Genomic DNA, 14,977 nt, shown 5'->3' with positions numbered 1-14,977 from the left:
AAGAAGATTTGATTGAAAATATATGGGACAAATTTGGACATCAAGCAAATTTTATATAATGTTTATGTTTTTATGAATTCAATAAAATGTTTGTTTGCTTTTCATTTATGATGTTTGCTATTTTTTTTCCTTCTTTGTAATTTTCTTGTTTTTTCTATTTAAATGTTTAATGTTTTCTCTATTTAAATATTTAATGTTTTATTTAACATTTATCTTTCTATATCACTAATTAAAAAAAAAAAACTTAAGGACCACTACAAGTCCTACCAATAATCGAAAATTTAGTGAATGTCCTTAACAATTGTCCTTAACACCAAAATATTATTAAAGAAACATAAGGACCAAGATTTTGGTCCTAGCAATAATGTTGCTCTAAGGAAACAAACGTATGTAATATTGTAGCTTAAAATTAAAATTAATTTTAGCTTGACTAGTCAAAAGGATCATTATAATATCAATATGATAACTTAAAATAAAAATTAAAAATAATATAATGATCAAAACAGTTATAAATCAAACATGGTAGTCCATTTTATTGTGTTTACATTATTTAGCCGATCCATATTTTGATGGTTTTGCTTGAAAGTCGTTGCGTCCCTAGGTTATATTCATCAGTATGATCATTATGTTTTGTCTTATTTGACTCTCTCTTTTTTTTCCATCTAGTATTATACTCCTTTATTAAAGGACTTGGTCCAACCAGACCAAGCCCAACCCGAGAAACACAAAACCCAGAAGGTCCGATTACAACATTGGCCCGACATAAAAGACACATTAAAATGGGCCTAAAGCCCAAACCAAACCCCACGCGGCCAAAAAGTCACGCGTCCAAGACTAACCCAAGTCCGCCACGTGTTGCCATCCACCGATTACTCAGAACACGTGTCAGCTAGTCTCTCTTCGTGATCCGACGGTCGAAGTTTTTTCCGGAAAAGACGAAAACAGACTGATTTCACCGGAGCTCCGTCAACAAACCACCGCAGCCATCGATGTCGCCAAATCTTTTTCCCCCGGAAAGCTTCATCAAGTCAGTCTTGAGATCTCTTCCAGATCATATGCTACCACCGCTTGCGACAATAAACCACGCCTTACTTTTGTTTCTTCTTCGCTTCAGCCCCATCGTCAGAGAGCTTCACCGAACACCATATCGAGATCTCAAACCGCCGAGAAAATGAGCCAGACACTGAAACACAGAGTACCGAAACCAAGTTACCACAACGATGATCCTCCGCGATCATCATCTTATTTGACTCTCTCTTAATTAATGGATTTATGTTATCCCTTTATTTTTATATCATATGGAGTGTTTATTCTATTAAAAAACATCATGACGTATTGATAAGTATTCTATTTAATTATGTATTTTATTTATTTAAAAGACTATTATATTTATTTAATTAATATTAAATATAAATATGATTATAAAAGTTTCTAAATATAAAAACTATAATTTTCAGAATTTTGAAAAAAATATTTACCTTTTGAAAAGACAGATCATAATCTAGGAATATTTTTAAATTTTATCACTGCGTGTCAAATCAGTTGTCCAGCATCGATAGCCATGAGTGTAAAAAGCAGGCATGTTTTTTTGTTTACTGCAAGTATAGTAAACTTGCACGAGCGAAACATGTTAATCTGATGCCACGTCTAATTAAGACCAAGCGAAGCGTACTTTTCTGCGTCATTTCTTCGTGAAACAACACTAAACGTATTATTTTATAAATATTAGTATCTATACTATACTAAAAGGAGAATACTCTCCAATTCTAAGCTGTCCACGTCATTTAATTAAATTGACCAATGGCAGAGAGTTTTTTTGCCACGTCTGTTTAGCTAATGTCGATAATGATGAAAGATGGGCTTTACGTTTGGGTTTAAATTACTTTGCTATCTTGGCCCAGCTATTATTTCCTCCAGTTTTATAATTGTCGTCTCCTCTTTTTCCATTAATATGCTTGACCAGACACTGATTGCAGTTATTTTTCTTTTCATAACAACAAAAATAACCTAATGATTTCCCCTTCGACTTCTCCTCTTTCACCCGATATAAACTGATGTAGCTTTAAAGCTACCACCAGAAATCAAATACATCATGGAACTCAGAAGCAAATAATTAGATCGAACCTATCTCCACTCCAGAGAGCTGAAACTGATATAGTTCCTTTCATATTCCAAAGGAATCGGGATAGTGTATCTGAGAAGAGAATTTTGATTATTATCATTTTGGATGTTCTCAATGTCACTGGTACACTCTTTCTCTCTCTCTCTTAAGCGACATGCTTTGATTACTATGTTCGAAGTTCTTAGTCGAATGCTTTGATTTATGCAACTACATATTTGACTCGATCCAAGAAAATCCGGAGCCTGAGTCATTGGAAACATCACTCTCTGTTACGCTTCCTCTTGATTCATAAGCAACGTACATGCAAATCATCGGCAAACCCATGATCTAGGTTCCTCCTTGGCTTCTATTTTCCATCACCTCCACCTCTACTACATATAAATCTTAATGTCGCGCTTTCATTTATTTGTGTTCTTTTTTTTCGACATTTATTTGTGTTCTATCTGCCAAGTTTGCAACTCATGTTTCAAAAATAAACTTTTTTTTTATAATTTTGTTCTTGAACAGAGATTTTGGGAGAGGCTGGTGTTACCTTCTATGCTCGATGACTTTGGTAATGTTACTCTCTACTATTTTTGGTTGGTTCTGTACATAAAAAAGTTGTGTGCTTTATGGATCAAATGATTTTTAATTTTTTTTGTTAACTTGTGATTGTTAAGACGACAAAAAGACTGATTTGTTGTTTAAAAATACTTATTGGTTGTAACTCAGATAAAATGAAAATTCGTTGGCTCAGTTATTGATTTTGGTGTAGGATGCGCTATCACAGGTTTGAATTTTCTGATCTTACGTACTAAATTATACTCTTTGGATATATATATATATATATATATATATATATATATATATATATATATATATATATATATATATCTCTATAATATTATTTGAGAAGTCAGTTTCCTATGTGTCGCGCTCACGTTGATTCTCATAATGGTTGATTACACGAATACCCTTAATGAATTAATTTTAGTTATACCTATTACTAAAAATTGTTTAGTTTCCTTTTTATTAATAAAGCTTCAATTTATAAACCCATATATAATAAAAAGGAAATATCTATAAAAATATATAGATTTTTATATACAAAAACGAATTTATTTTTGTTTAGTTTTCTTTTTATTAATAAAGCTTCAATTTATAAACCCATATATAATAAAAAGGAAATATCTATAAAAATATATAGATTTTTATATACAAAAACGAATTTATTTTTTCTTACTTTATATTTTCCCTAAAAACATAAATAAGTGAATATCTAATAATTTTCAAAATATATAGGTTTATACATATAATTTAAAAAAGAAAATAGTTAAGACAATTTTTAAGAAAACATATTTTAAAATGATTATATTTTGATTAAATGATTTAAAGAAAATTAATTTCAAACAACGTAAAGTGATCATCTAATATCATTAAAAAATTTATAAATTAAAATTAAAATTTACCTAATTTTTATTGATAAAATTATAAAATGTATCCACAATTAACAAGTGATGATTTACCAATTATTAGGATTTACTTGTTTTATAAATATTCATATATGTACATGAATTTTAAAATATTATAAAACATGTTCATGAATGCAACTACAACATTTTCTGTGTGTTTCTATATTTTTAAAAATAAACTTACCAAATTTTATAAGATTTATAAAATATAATTAGAAATATAAAAAGATGAACTTACGTTTGCTACGGATTGTTCTCAATTGGTGAAGATGGTTTCGGAACCAGAAGAATGGCCTTCGCAAGCTATTTGGAAGATATCAAGAGTCTACAAGACAATTTCTCGAGCTCACAGATCATACATGTACCACGAACGGAGAATTCAAAGGCGGATCGTTTAGCACGCAGTGCCAGACAACAATCGTCCTTCGTCGTTCACATGGATGCAGAGCCCCCAGTTTGGTCCGCAAAGTCTATATGAGTCTGTTTGCTGATGACAAAAAAAAAAAAGATGAACTGAACTAAATTAAGCTAAAAATTGTAATTCAATTTTAATCTTATTAAAGTAAAAAAAACAGGTGTTCAGTTTGAAATAATAGATGCGAAAATATACCCAACAATGAACACTTGAACTGTCCAAAATATTATGTTTGAAATAAGATAACTAATTAAAATGAAAACATATGTATAAATACAATCTTTTGAATTTCTGGGTGTAACTATCTTATGAATTCGAAATTAATCAATGAATTGAAATATTTCTGAATTGGTTTGCTTATTCAATTCTTAATCTATTAGCACATTAATTTATTTTATATAATTTTATCCAAAATAAGATATATTAAAAATTAAAATATTAGAAGTATTTATTAACGCAATTTCAGCTTTATATTTCTTTTTCTCAGAAAACATATATAAAATTATAAAAACTTGTATAAATATATTTACAAATCTAATAGAATGAACCAAACTAAATAAAATAAAAATAAAAATTTAATTTTAACTTAATTAAAAATTGTTGTTTACTTTGAAACCAAATATAGAGCTCAACGATACCATACATGAATTGATCCAAATTACTATACATAGAATTGCATATCTAATTAAGATGAAAACATAATGATACTTAATATTATTTTTATGATATAAATTAAAATAGTTTAAAAATTATGAACAAATATATAGATATTTATATCCATATAATGATACCTAATACAATTCTCTTTATTCATCATAAATATAAGTAATAAAATTACTTGAAAATTATAAAAAAACATATGTAAATGTTTAACAATTATTATGATTTGATTATTTTATAAGTATTTATTTCCGTGCATGAGCACGGGAGAATCACCTAGTATATATATATATATATATATGCAGGCTTACTCCTGTTAGATCTCCAGCTTATGACGACCTCGGCCTTTTTTTTTATTCCAGCACGTTAGCTGACGATTAACATATTTATATTGTGTTGCAGAGAATTTGATGGTAACAGGAATTTGTTGCACGAGATCAATAGACTTTCACGGTTTCACCTAAGGCAAAGATAAGCTCTTTATTAGTTCTCTTGACAAAAGTCTATGGCGTAAATCACCATGGCATCTCCTTCTGTTATCTGTGGACCTAATTAGTTTAGAATACTTCTGACAATTTGGAAGAAGTATACTTGATATAGTAATATCAATACAATATTTTCTATGTCTGTGTTTTGTCTAGGATTAGTCTCTTCAATTTGTTCAAAGTGCTTCTCTTCAGATTGATCATATAATTTGGAAGCTTAATTAAATCTATTATATTTGCTCCGTGTTTGATTATCTTTTCTCTAGGCACTTCTCTACCCGGATGTTCTGTCCAACATTGCTCCAGCAAGTAGTGAACCTTATGCCATAACAACAGTACGAGGTACTAAAGCTGCAACAAGCTCTCAAGCAAGACCACATGGTGCAGCCTTCATAGCACTCAGGTTGTTGTCTTTTATTCCATGCCATGAAATGAATCTCACCCTGTCTTAAGAGCTGCGTTGCTTTTCTTATATTTTCTTCCTTCTCTGCGATCTAATTCTTGCTCGGTTTCCTGCCTCTTCAATCCAAGGGACAAGCAACCGGGTTGGTCGGTTTCATTTGACTGAAACTTGCAGAAATGAACATGGTTTCCCACACTCAAGTTACCAAAACAAGAATAAGCTCTCTCTCCAAGTATACACTGCAGGCAAGTATTCTCTGATGTTTTAAAGAGATTTCAATCTACATGTCTTTTTTGGTATTATCATCAAATCTAATATGTATGTTTCATGCCACAGAGAACAGAAATTTATCGGGTCTTCTTTTGTAGATCTGGAATATGGGGCCTTTCTGCAAGAAGAATTATCTATGAGTGTGGGTTTTGTCTGTTTTTTTATAGAGAGAGAATGATGAGAAACAGTATTTTGTTCCAGATTCTTAAATACAGACTGGAATAGGTGAGACTTACCATTGCAGACCTGAGGGAAGGAAAGAATGCTATATGAGTTGAGACTATTTCCCATTTATCTCCACTGTTATGTATTTCTCTCTCTATCTCTCTTCTAACCAATGGAAGGATTTGTGTTGCAGCTGTTCAATATCAGTGAGGAAGCAGTCGTTGATGCTACAAATAAAGGGATTATAGCTCGGCTTATTAACCATTAGTAAGCAGTTCCATGTAATGTTTCTAAGACCCTCTTAGGAGATTTTGTTACACTGCAGTAACTGATTGAGACGTTTTTATTTCTACTCCCTCTCAAGGTAACACTCAGAAGGATGTTACTTTGTTCCGGGTAATGTTTCTTTTCATTAGAATATATGCTGGTTCCATCACTCCTCCTTTAAGTGTAAGACTAGGATTTGACCCGCGCTTTAAAAGCGCGGGTTTATTATTATTTTTTTTTATAAATTTTGAATAAGTTTGTGAAATGAAATATTTTCATTTATTTTTATTGTATTGTTTTATTTTTATTTTATAAATGGGTATTTATGTTTAAAATTGAACTTGATTTTTTTTCAAAAATTTGAAGTGGTATTTTAAATTTTTTCAATCAATTTTCACTTTTATGTACTGAATTTTTGAAAGATATAATTTTTAACAGATTTAACTTGTGAATAAATTAATATTATATTCTTTTAATAATTTAAGTCTTTTATTATCAATATTAAAATATTTTCAGAAAGTTTTAATTATATTGAGAAAAAAATAATTATGTGTAAATATTTGTTAATATCAATATTAGAACTTGGCCCAAATGAAAAATGTGAACTTAGATAAATATTAAAATCGGCCCAAATAGCCCAAAACCGTGAAATTAAAGGAACAGAAAAAGTTTGGGCTTATAACTAAAAGACCCATTACTTGAAAATGATACAAAATAACAGAAATACCCTTAATGAAACCTGCAACTTCCTTATAACAGAAGGGTAAGTTTAGTAAAAAACCAATAGGATCCTGCTTTAATAGTATAGATGCAGCGGTTTTTGAAGTGAAATAATGGTAAATACACAAATGCGTTGTTTGCCAAATATTTAACAAACTTTAGTGAGACCGGTTTTCTGTAAACATGAGTTGGTCAAAACCATGTAAACAAATTATGATGTCATCTAACATGTTCAATTGCGATAGAGAAACTCAGATAATAAAGTAAAGATTGTTAACTATGTTTTCTATGTTGTTATCGGAGTCAGATAAAAGCAATAAATAAACACAAGAAGTCATCAGTTTCCATGTGAAAACAGTACAATATAGATTTCAGAACATTTGTACAGTGTGGTTATATAACGGAGCAAAAAGGTGGAAAATATGGTGAAAATGAGAGGGATAATATAAATAAATTTGGAAAAATAAATTCATTTCATTAAATTTGATTTGTATACTCTGTTTTGTTGACAAAAAAGATGTACTCTGTTTTTATTGTTTTCTCAATTTTAGAATAAATGAGACAGAATAATTTTTTATTTGATTGGCTGAAATTAGAGTAAATAAACTAAAAATAATTGTCACCTACTTTAGTTTAATCTATTTATTGTTCACATCAAAAAATAATTTGCTTATATTATTAGGTAACTATCGTATTCTAAAATCAATACGTGAGAGTACATCTAATCTATTAAAACTGAAGTACAAATAGTACTTAACCCTAAGTTTTCCACAAAATTTACCAACGTATGCCACTAACATTAAAACTCAGTGTTTTGATTATTTAATAAACCGAGAATCACGTATCTAAACTATTATTCTACCATTCAATTACTAAACCATTACTTAACCACAACCAACCACTTTCCTTTCCTACATTTCAGTCGATCGTTAATGTCCTTTTCCTTATTTAACATCGCAAAATAAAAGCTCATTCCATATACTTATCCTAATGCGGCCAAAATTTCTTACAGGTTGACATCTACAAAATAATAATAAACCGAGTGTATAAATTATGTCACTTTTAAAACTATTAAGGGAATCATTATTACTATCAGCAGTGCATATGTGACAACACGAGATATAAGTACATGAAATCCAAACAAATTTGTATTGTGCATAGTAATAATATATACGTTTATCTATTAACTAGGCCAAACCAAATGATCGTTTGTGAAAATACAAAATATACACACAGCCTATGTTAGTAATGTATTCGGTTGAAGATATATAAAATCTTAATCACCTCCACAAAAATTTTCCAAAATCAACTACTTTTCCTCTAACTTAGCTTAACAACCCTATTTTTTTTGCTATCACATCAACCAAAAGATTTCGATATTTCACATACATTCTATAAATGAATAACCATAATATTTGTTTACTTTATCCACTTTTGTAAAATATTGATTCAAATCTAAATATCAAATCTTAACTGACCAAATATGAATATCGAGAATCGGTAATTAATTAAATTCCTTTATAAGATGTGTTTGAGAATATTTTGTATTGATTCATCTATATTATTAAAGTTGAAGTAGACAATTGGATTGTTTAGATACAAGGATAGTAGAATAAATGAAATATGTTTGGAAACATAAATAGTAGAAATGTGTACTTTCTTTTATTTATACGTTTAGCCATTGTATTTTCAATAAATTAATAATAAATGGGAATTGTTTAGAAATAGTAATAACATATTTAATAAAAATTAGAAATCCATTATATCAGTTTAAAATATACAAAATTGACTAATTTAATTACCTAAAAACATTGTTTCGTCTAAAATAATCATAAAATAAAATTAAAATTTATATACATATTTCAAATCAAAATAATAATTTAAAGTTGATTTATATCAAAAATTGATTTAAAATATGCATATATTCAAAAAAATTAGAAATTACTAAAATATTTTCCAATAACCATTATTAAAAATTACTAAAATGGGAAAAAAGTAATGACTTATGTTATTAATAAAAATTAGAAATCCATTATATCAGTTTAAAATATACAAAATTGACTAATTTAATTACCTAAAAACATTGTTTCGTCTAAAATAATCATAAAATAAAATTAAAATTTATATACATATTTCAAATCAAAATAATAATTTAAAGTTGATTTATATCAAAAATTGATTTAAAATATGCATATATTCAAAAAAATTATCTTTACTAAAATATTTTCCAATAACCATTATTAAAAAATATTTTCAATGTATATATAAAAATACAACAAAAGATTAATTTCATATATCAACTTAAATTATGGTTTTAATATTTAACATTAAACTTTAAGAATATAATATATGTGATTATTTATATGATGTTACATATAAAATACTATTAATTATATGATTATTTATATGATGGACCAATATAATTAATTATATGATGACATATATATGATACATAATAATGACTAGAGCTGGGCGTTCAGATATCCATTCTGGTTCGTTTCGGATCTGTTTGGGTTTCGGATTTCCAGAGTCAAAGATTTCAGCCCAATTCATATATTTCTAAACTTCAGTTCGAATTATGACTAGGACTCGGCGTTCAGGTATCCATTCAGGTTCGTTTCGAATCTGTTTGAGTTTTGGGTTTCCGGGGTCAAAGATTCCAGCTCCATTCAGATATTTCTAAATTTCAGTTCGAATTATATTCGGATCTTTGCGGGTTCAGTTCGGATTTGGATAACCCATTTAAATTATTTTTTTAAATATATTATATATTTTGAATTTCTTAAAATCTATAAATAAAATAATATAATGTATATAAATCTGAATAACATATGTCATAATACCTAAACTTAACATATAAATTGGTTTGATTTAAATTTTGGATCAAAAATCAATAATTATTTTAAATATTTTTGGTGTTTGAGTGTACTTCCACTATGTTAGATATTTATATTTGACTATTTTTATATATTTTCAAGTATTTATTACAAAAAAATGTAAATTAAAGTGTAGTTTTCAATAAAATTAAATAAAACTTAGTTTTCAAAAAAAAATCTCATGCACCTTTATAATTTAGAAAACATAAACCGCGCGTAGCGCGGTTAAAAAATCTAGTATAAATAAAATTGTTGCTTCTTGACTTGTCGTTTGGCGTCGCTTTTGTTTTTGCTTTTTTTTTTCTGTCAACGGCGACGCTTTTTAATATGAGTAATAACTAATAAGTAATATATAGATTAAAATTTTAAAAGAGAAATCGGAATCCGATAGTTTTCATTTTTTTATAGTAAGGATTAGTAGGTGTTGTCATCAGTGAGTGATTTCTTTTTGTTGTGGGGCAGGTCGACCCGACGACCACGAGAGAAGAAAAGTCTTTATTTTTCTTACAGTCATGCGTGTTTATTTTATCTTGTCCCAAAGTTAAGCAAAAAGAAAAAAGTTATCCTGTTGCGAATCTAATGTAATTCATAGCAATTTTAATGCATCTAAATAATTTATGTTAGATATTAAACTAACATGACAGAATTAATGACTATATTACTTTCTAAATGAATTAAAAAATATCAAAGAATTAAAACATAATTTTGGATATGATATACTATTATTATTATTTTATTTTTTTGCTTAAAAATATATACTACTCCCTCTGTCCCACTTTATGTGATGTTTTAGGTTATTACATATAGATTAAGAAAACACATATTTTTATGTAGTTTATCTTGGTAACATAAAAATACATTAAATAAAACTAGTTTAACCAATAATAAAAAAGTACAGTATTTTATAATTTTGAATTAAAAAATATCAAAGAACTAAAACATAATTTTGGATATGATATACTATTATTATTATTTTATTTTTTTGCTTAAAAATATATACTACTCCTTCTGTCCCACTTTATGTGATGTTTTAGGTTATTACATATAGATTAAGAAAACACATATTTTAATGTAGTTTATTTTGGTAACATAAAAATACATTAAATAAAACTAGTTTAACCAATAATAAAAAAGTACAGTATTTTATAATTGGTCATAAAATTCAAATCATATTAAATTTTATCTAAATTAGTGAGAACATCATTTAAAATGGGACAAAATAAAAATCCTAAAATATCATTTAAAGTGGGACGGAGGGAGTATTATTTTACGAAAGTATTTGAATAATTAATTAAACATTTTCAATAGGTAGTGATTAGGCTGGATTCGATTCACTATCATCGTTTCTTGTTTGAATCTAACAACAAAGTATCTGCTATTATTTAGATATTTTCTTTCATTATAGCTTCTATCTCTTAAATTAATCTTACTATTTTTAATGAATTAAAACTATTTTTTTATGTTGTCTCCGGTGTCATACACTCCTGCATACACTACGTCTAACATCATATGTTTTTTTTTTTTGCTAAACAACATCATATGTTTGTGGTAAACCAACTCGTAGCAAACGACATACTCTGTTGTCGCCAGTGTCATACACTATGCCTAACATCATCACTATCTTAAAACTGGGTCAGAGCTTTTTATCATTTTTGAATGGACTTATTTGTCCCATTATACGTTTTCATATATTCCCTTTTCACTTAGCTTCTACATAATCGGTTTATAATAAATATTGATTTCCTAAGTTAAGACAAACGAACAAGATTCGTTACAAAAAAAAAAAAAAAAAAAGACAAACGAACAAGATAGATGGACACGTACGTGGGAGTTCAAGCTTTGAGAAAACGTGACAAGATGGGTAACATATATTAACAGGGAAAATCCCATAAAAACATTAAAAGTGACACACACGTATAAACCTTCAAATTGACATATATATCACAATAAACTTTTAACTTGGCTTCGTTATTCATCAAGTAAAAAGGTGAAATATTGTACATGTAAATTTAATGATGTGTTGGTTTTTATAAAAAATAATTATTTAATTGATATAATAAATAAAAAATCAGCAAAATTAAATAATTAGATTAAATTAAAATAAAATACAGAAAATTAAATTAAAATTCAAAAATATATAAGATTAAAATTAAAATACAGAAAAATAAATCAAAATACAGAAATTTAAATAAAAATTTAGGAAATTAAAAAAAAATCACAAAATTCAAAATATTTATCAACATATTTACTATTTTAAACTATGGTTTTCGAAAAACATCATTATTGACATATCTACCATCATTTCTAACAATGATATCGGCAACTATTGTTAGATATATATAACAAAAAAATTGGTATTGTTAATGGTTATGTGAGAAACCATTGTTTTCATGAGTGATATGTTTGAAATTGTTATTGTCAACGATGATACATTACTTTTCTTTAAAAAATAATCTTGTAATTAAACAAAATATTTTGAATTTTCCAATTTTGTAATTTTAGGATTTTTTTCTTTAATTTTTATTAAATTTCAGAATTTTTTAAAAAAATTTCTGTATTTTAGTTTAATCTTATTTTTTTAATTTTATTTTAATCTAATTTATGTTTGAAATTTTGTTTAGTTTTGGCTGAATTTTATTTTATTTTTATTTTTTGTTTAATTTTCTGAATTTTTATTTAATTTTATGATTCTTATTTAATTTTCCAATCTTATATTTAATTTTTTAATTTTATTAATTAAATATTTTTTTGGAAAAAAAACTGACACATCATCAAATTCACATATACAACTCTACAACATGTTATTTTTTACTTGATTAATAAATAAATCAAGTTGAAAGTTTATTGTGATATATATGTTAATTTGAAGATTTGAAATGTTAGTAGAAAAACTTCGAGATTTAAAAGTGTCAATAGATGTGTCATTTTCAAAGTATTTATGCGATTTAGGAGCGGAGCGACATCATGAGGAGTGGGATCAGCTGACCTCGGTCAAATATGAAAAAATAAATTTTTAAGCTTAGAGACGTGAATAAACAGTTGCTCAGTTGGTCTACTTCCTTTCAATTGACCCCCCTTATCCCAACTTTCCCGTCTGTGCACCTTCTTGTCTTTTTTCTTACATTTTTCTTCACTAATTTGGGCCTAAAATCCGGTTTTAAACCGAACATATTAGTCAAACCAGTTTTTATTGCTTTTCAAGTGTTTTCTTATATGTTTTTTGGTTTGTTTACGTTCTCATTGTTTTTCTTTCAGTTGTTTTGCAATTTATTTAGTCATTTTCAACTTTTGTTTTAAATTTTTATTTAACAAATAATTTTTAAATACCTTATGTACTATAACTTTTGTTTCAAATATAATTTCTTCTAAAATTTAGAACAACTTAATAGTTTATGTTACAAATACTTTTAAATTAGTATTAATAAACTATATTTTTATAAATTTTAATTTAATTTAATTTAATTATGACCCCGGTTTAAATGTTTTCTGGCTCCGCCACTCATGCGATTATCCCGATATTAATATACCATTGTCCAATCAGAAAAAGATATACAACTAGTGTGAACCGTATTTCTAATCGTATATTGTTGTCTAATGCATTAAATTTACGGACATATTAATAGTTTCCATCACGTCGCTGGATAAGTTGCACGGTAGGTTTCTTAAAACAATATCTTTTTCTTTGTTGATATCTATCTTATTAAAATGAACTAGTTTCTAGTTTTGTTTGGCAACATGAATTGCAGAGTTAAAAAAATTAAAATATTGTTTGAATACAAAAATAATATCTATATTGGGTTGGGCTTATGTTTTTTTTTTTAAATTGCTACTATAAAATTAAGCCACATTATTTAATTTGCTATTACGATCAATTTTAATAACTATATTATTTATTCTAATTATTGGTATTTATAGTTTTTATATAATACATAGGTAAAAATATATTTATCTCAAACAAAATTTGTTGTCCATTAATATGATAAATATGTCATTACTAGTTTAAAAATTATATGGTTAAAATATCAAATAAACAATGCAAAAAATATATACTAACGTTAGTATTTTTTGCGTTACAAGTACATTAAATACATAAAAGTCATATGATAACAAAAAACGTGAACCATGCTTTATAAAATTCAATAATTTCCAATTTGTTATAAGCTGATAATATTTTTACAAGTTAAAGTAAACATCCGTCTAGTCGGGCGGATCAGGATCTAGTTGTCCTTATTACAGTTGAGCTTTTCGTTTTTGTTTTGTTTTATGTGCTGTGTGTTACGTATGCTTGTATTACAGATAGACTTATTAAATGATACGCGAAGGTGTTGAAGAGTCAAATTGGTCCATCCTTATCAGCAGCAACTACTAGTAGGTGTCAATCAGATTGATCCACAGCGGCTCGGCTATATCACGGGGTTAGCGTATGGCAGAATAGGTCTTCTCGATTCTTGAAGTTCACCAATTCACGAAGCAATGTTGTTATAATTTTACTCTGATCCGTCTTGTTTTGATGGGGGTCTTTTTTTACTGAATGATTCGTGGGTTGTCTAATACTCCCTCCGTTCTTAAAAGTGGAATTTTCTAGATTTTATTTTTGTTCCACAAAGATATATTTTCTATTTTTAAGGTATTTTTGTATACTTTTGAAGAGCATTAATTATGAATATTTGAATAGATAGTTATTGAAAAGTGTGTAAAAAGATAAATAATAAACTAAATTGCAAATATTTATTGTATTCTTAATAAACGTGAAAACTTCAGAAAATCTTACTTTCAGGAACAGAGAGAGAGTATGCTATATTTTGAATTTTTAAACATAATTCTAAATTATTAAAAATGTTAAAAGTCTCAAATTATTTGTTTTGTGATCAATGATTTAAAACTTTTGTTATAAGAAGATAGTAAGATACCAATGACCATACAATAGTAAAAATGTGAGTAAGAAACCTTATTTAATATATATACATATTAAAATATATGAAATAATTAGTTTAGTATAATTTAAAATTAATTATATGTCATAGAAAAACTGATAAATATATTAGTTTCAATATTTAAGAAATATGTATCATACTTGAATGTAAAAAGAAAAATTTATTTATTTAACAGATATTTTATGATATATCTCATCCGCGTATGGTTT

At 27.1% G+C, this 14,977-nt stretch overlaps 1 long non-coding RNA gene across 1 annotated transcript; it reads left to right on the top strand.

Annotated features, from left to right (window-relative positions):
• Window positions 1–5,875: 5,875 nt before the first annotated feature.
• On the top strand, window positions 5,876–6,520 carry LOC130498749 (uncharacterized). Its single transcript, XR_008937691.1, has 2 exons — window positions 5,876–6,079; window positions 6,165–6,520. It is a non-coding gene; the product is annotated as an uncharacterized LOC130498749 (long non-coding RNA).
• The last annotated feature ends 8,457 nt before the right edge of the window (window positions 6,521–14,977 follow it).

The sequence above is a fragment of the Raphanus sativus genome, chromosome 8 (assembly GCF_000801105.2).
Source record: "Raphanus sativus cultivar WK10039 chromosome 8, ASM80110v3, whole genome shotgun sequence".
NCBI lineage: Eukaryota > Viridiplantae > Streptophyta > Magnoliopsida > Brassicales > Brassicaceae > Raphanus > Raphanus sativus.
The sequence above is the reverse complement of the archived record's forward strand: the minus strand, read 5'-3'. Positions and strand labels throughout refer to the sequence as shown.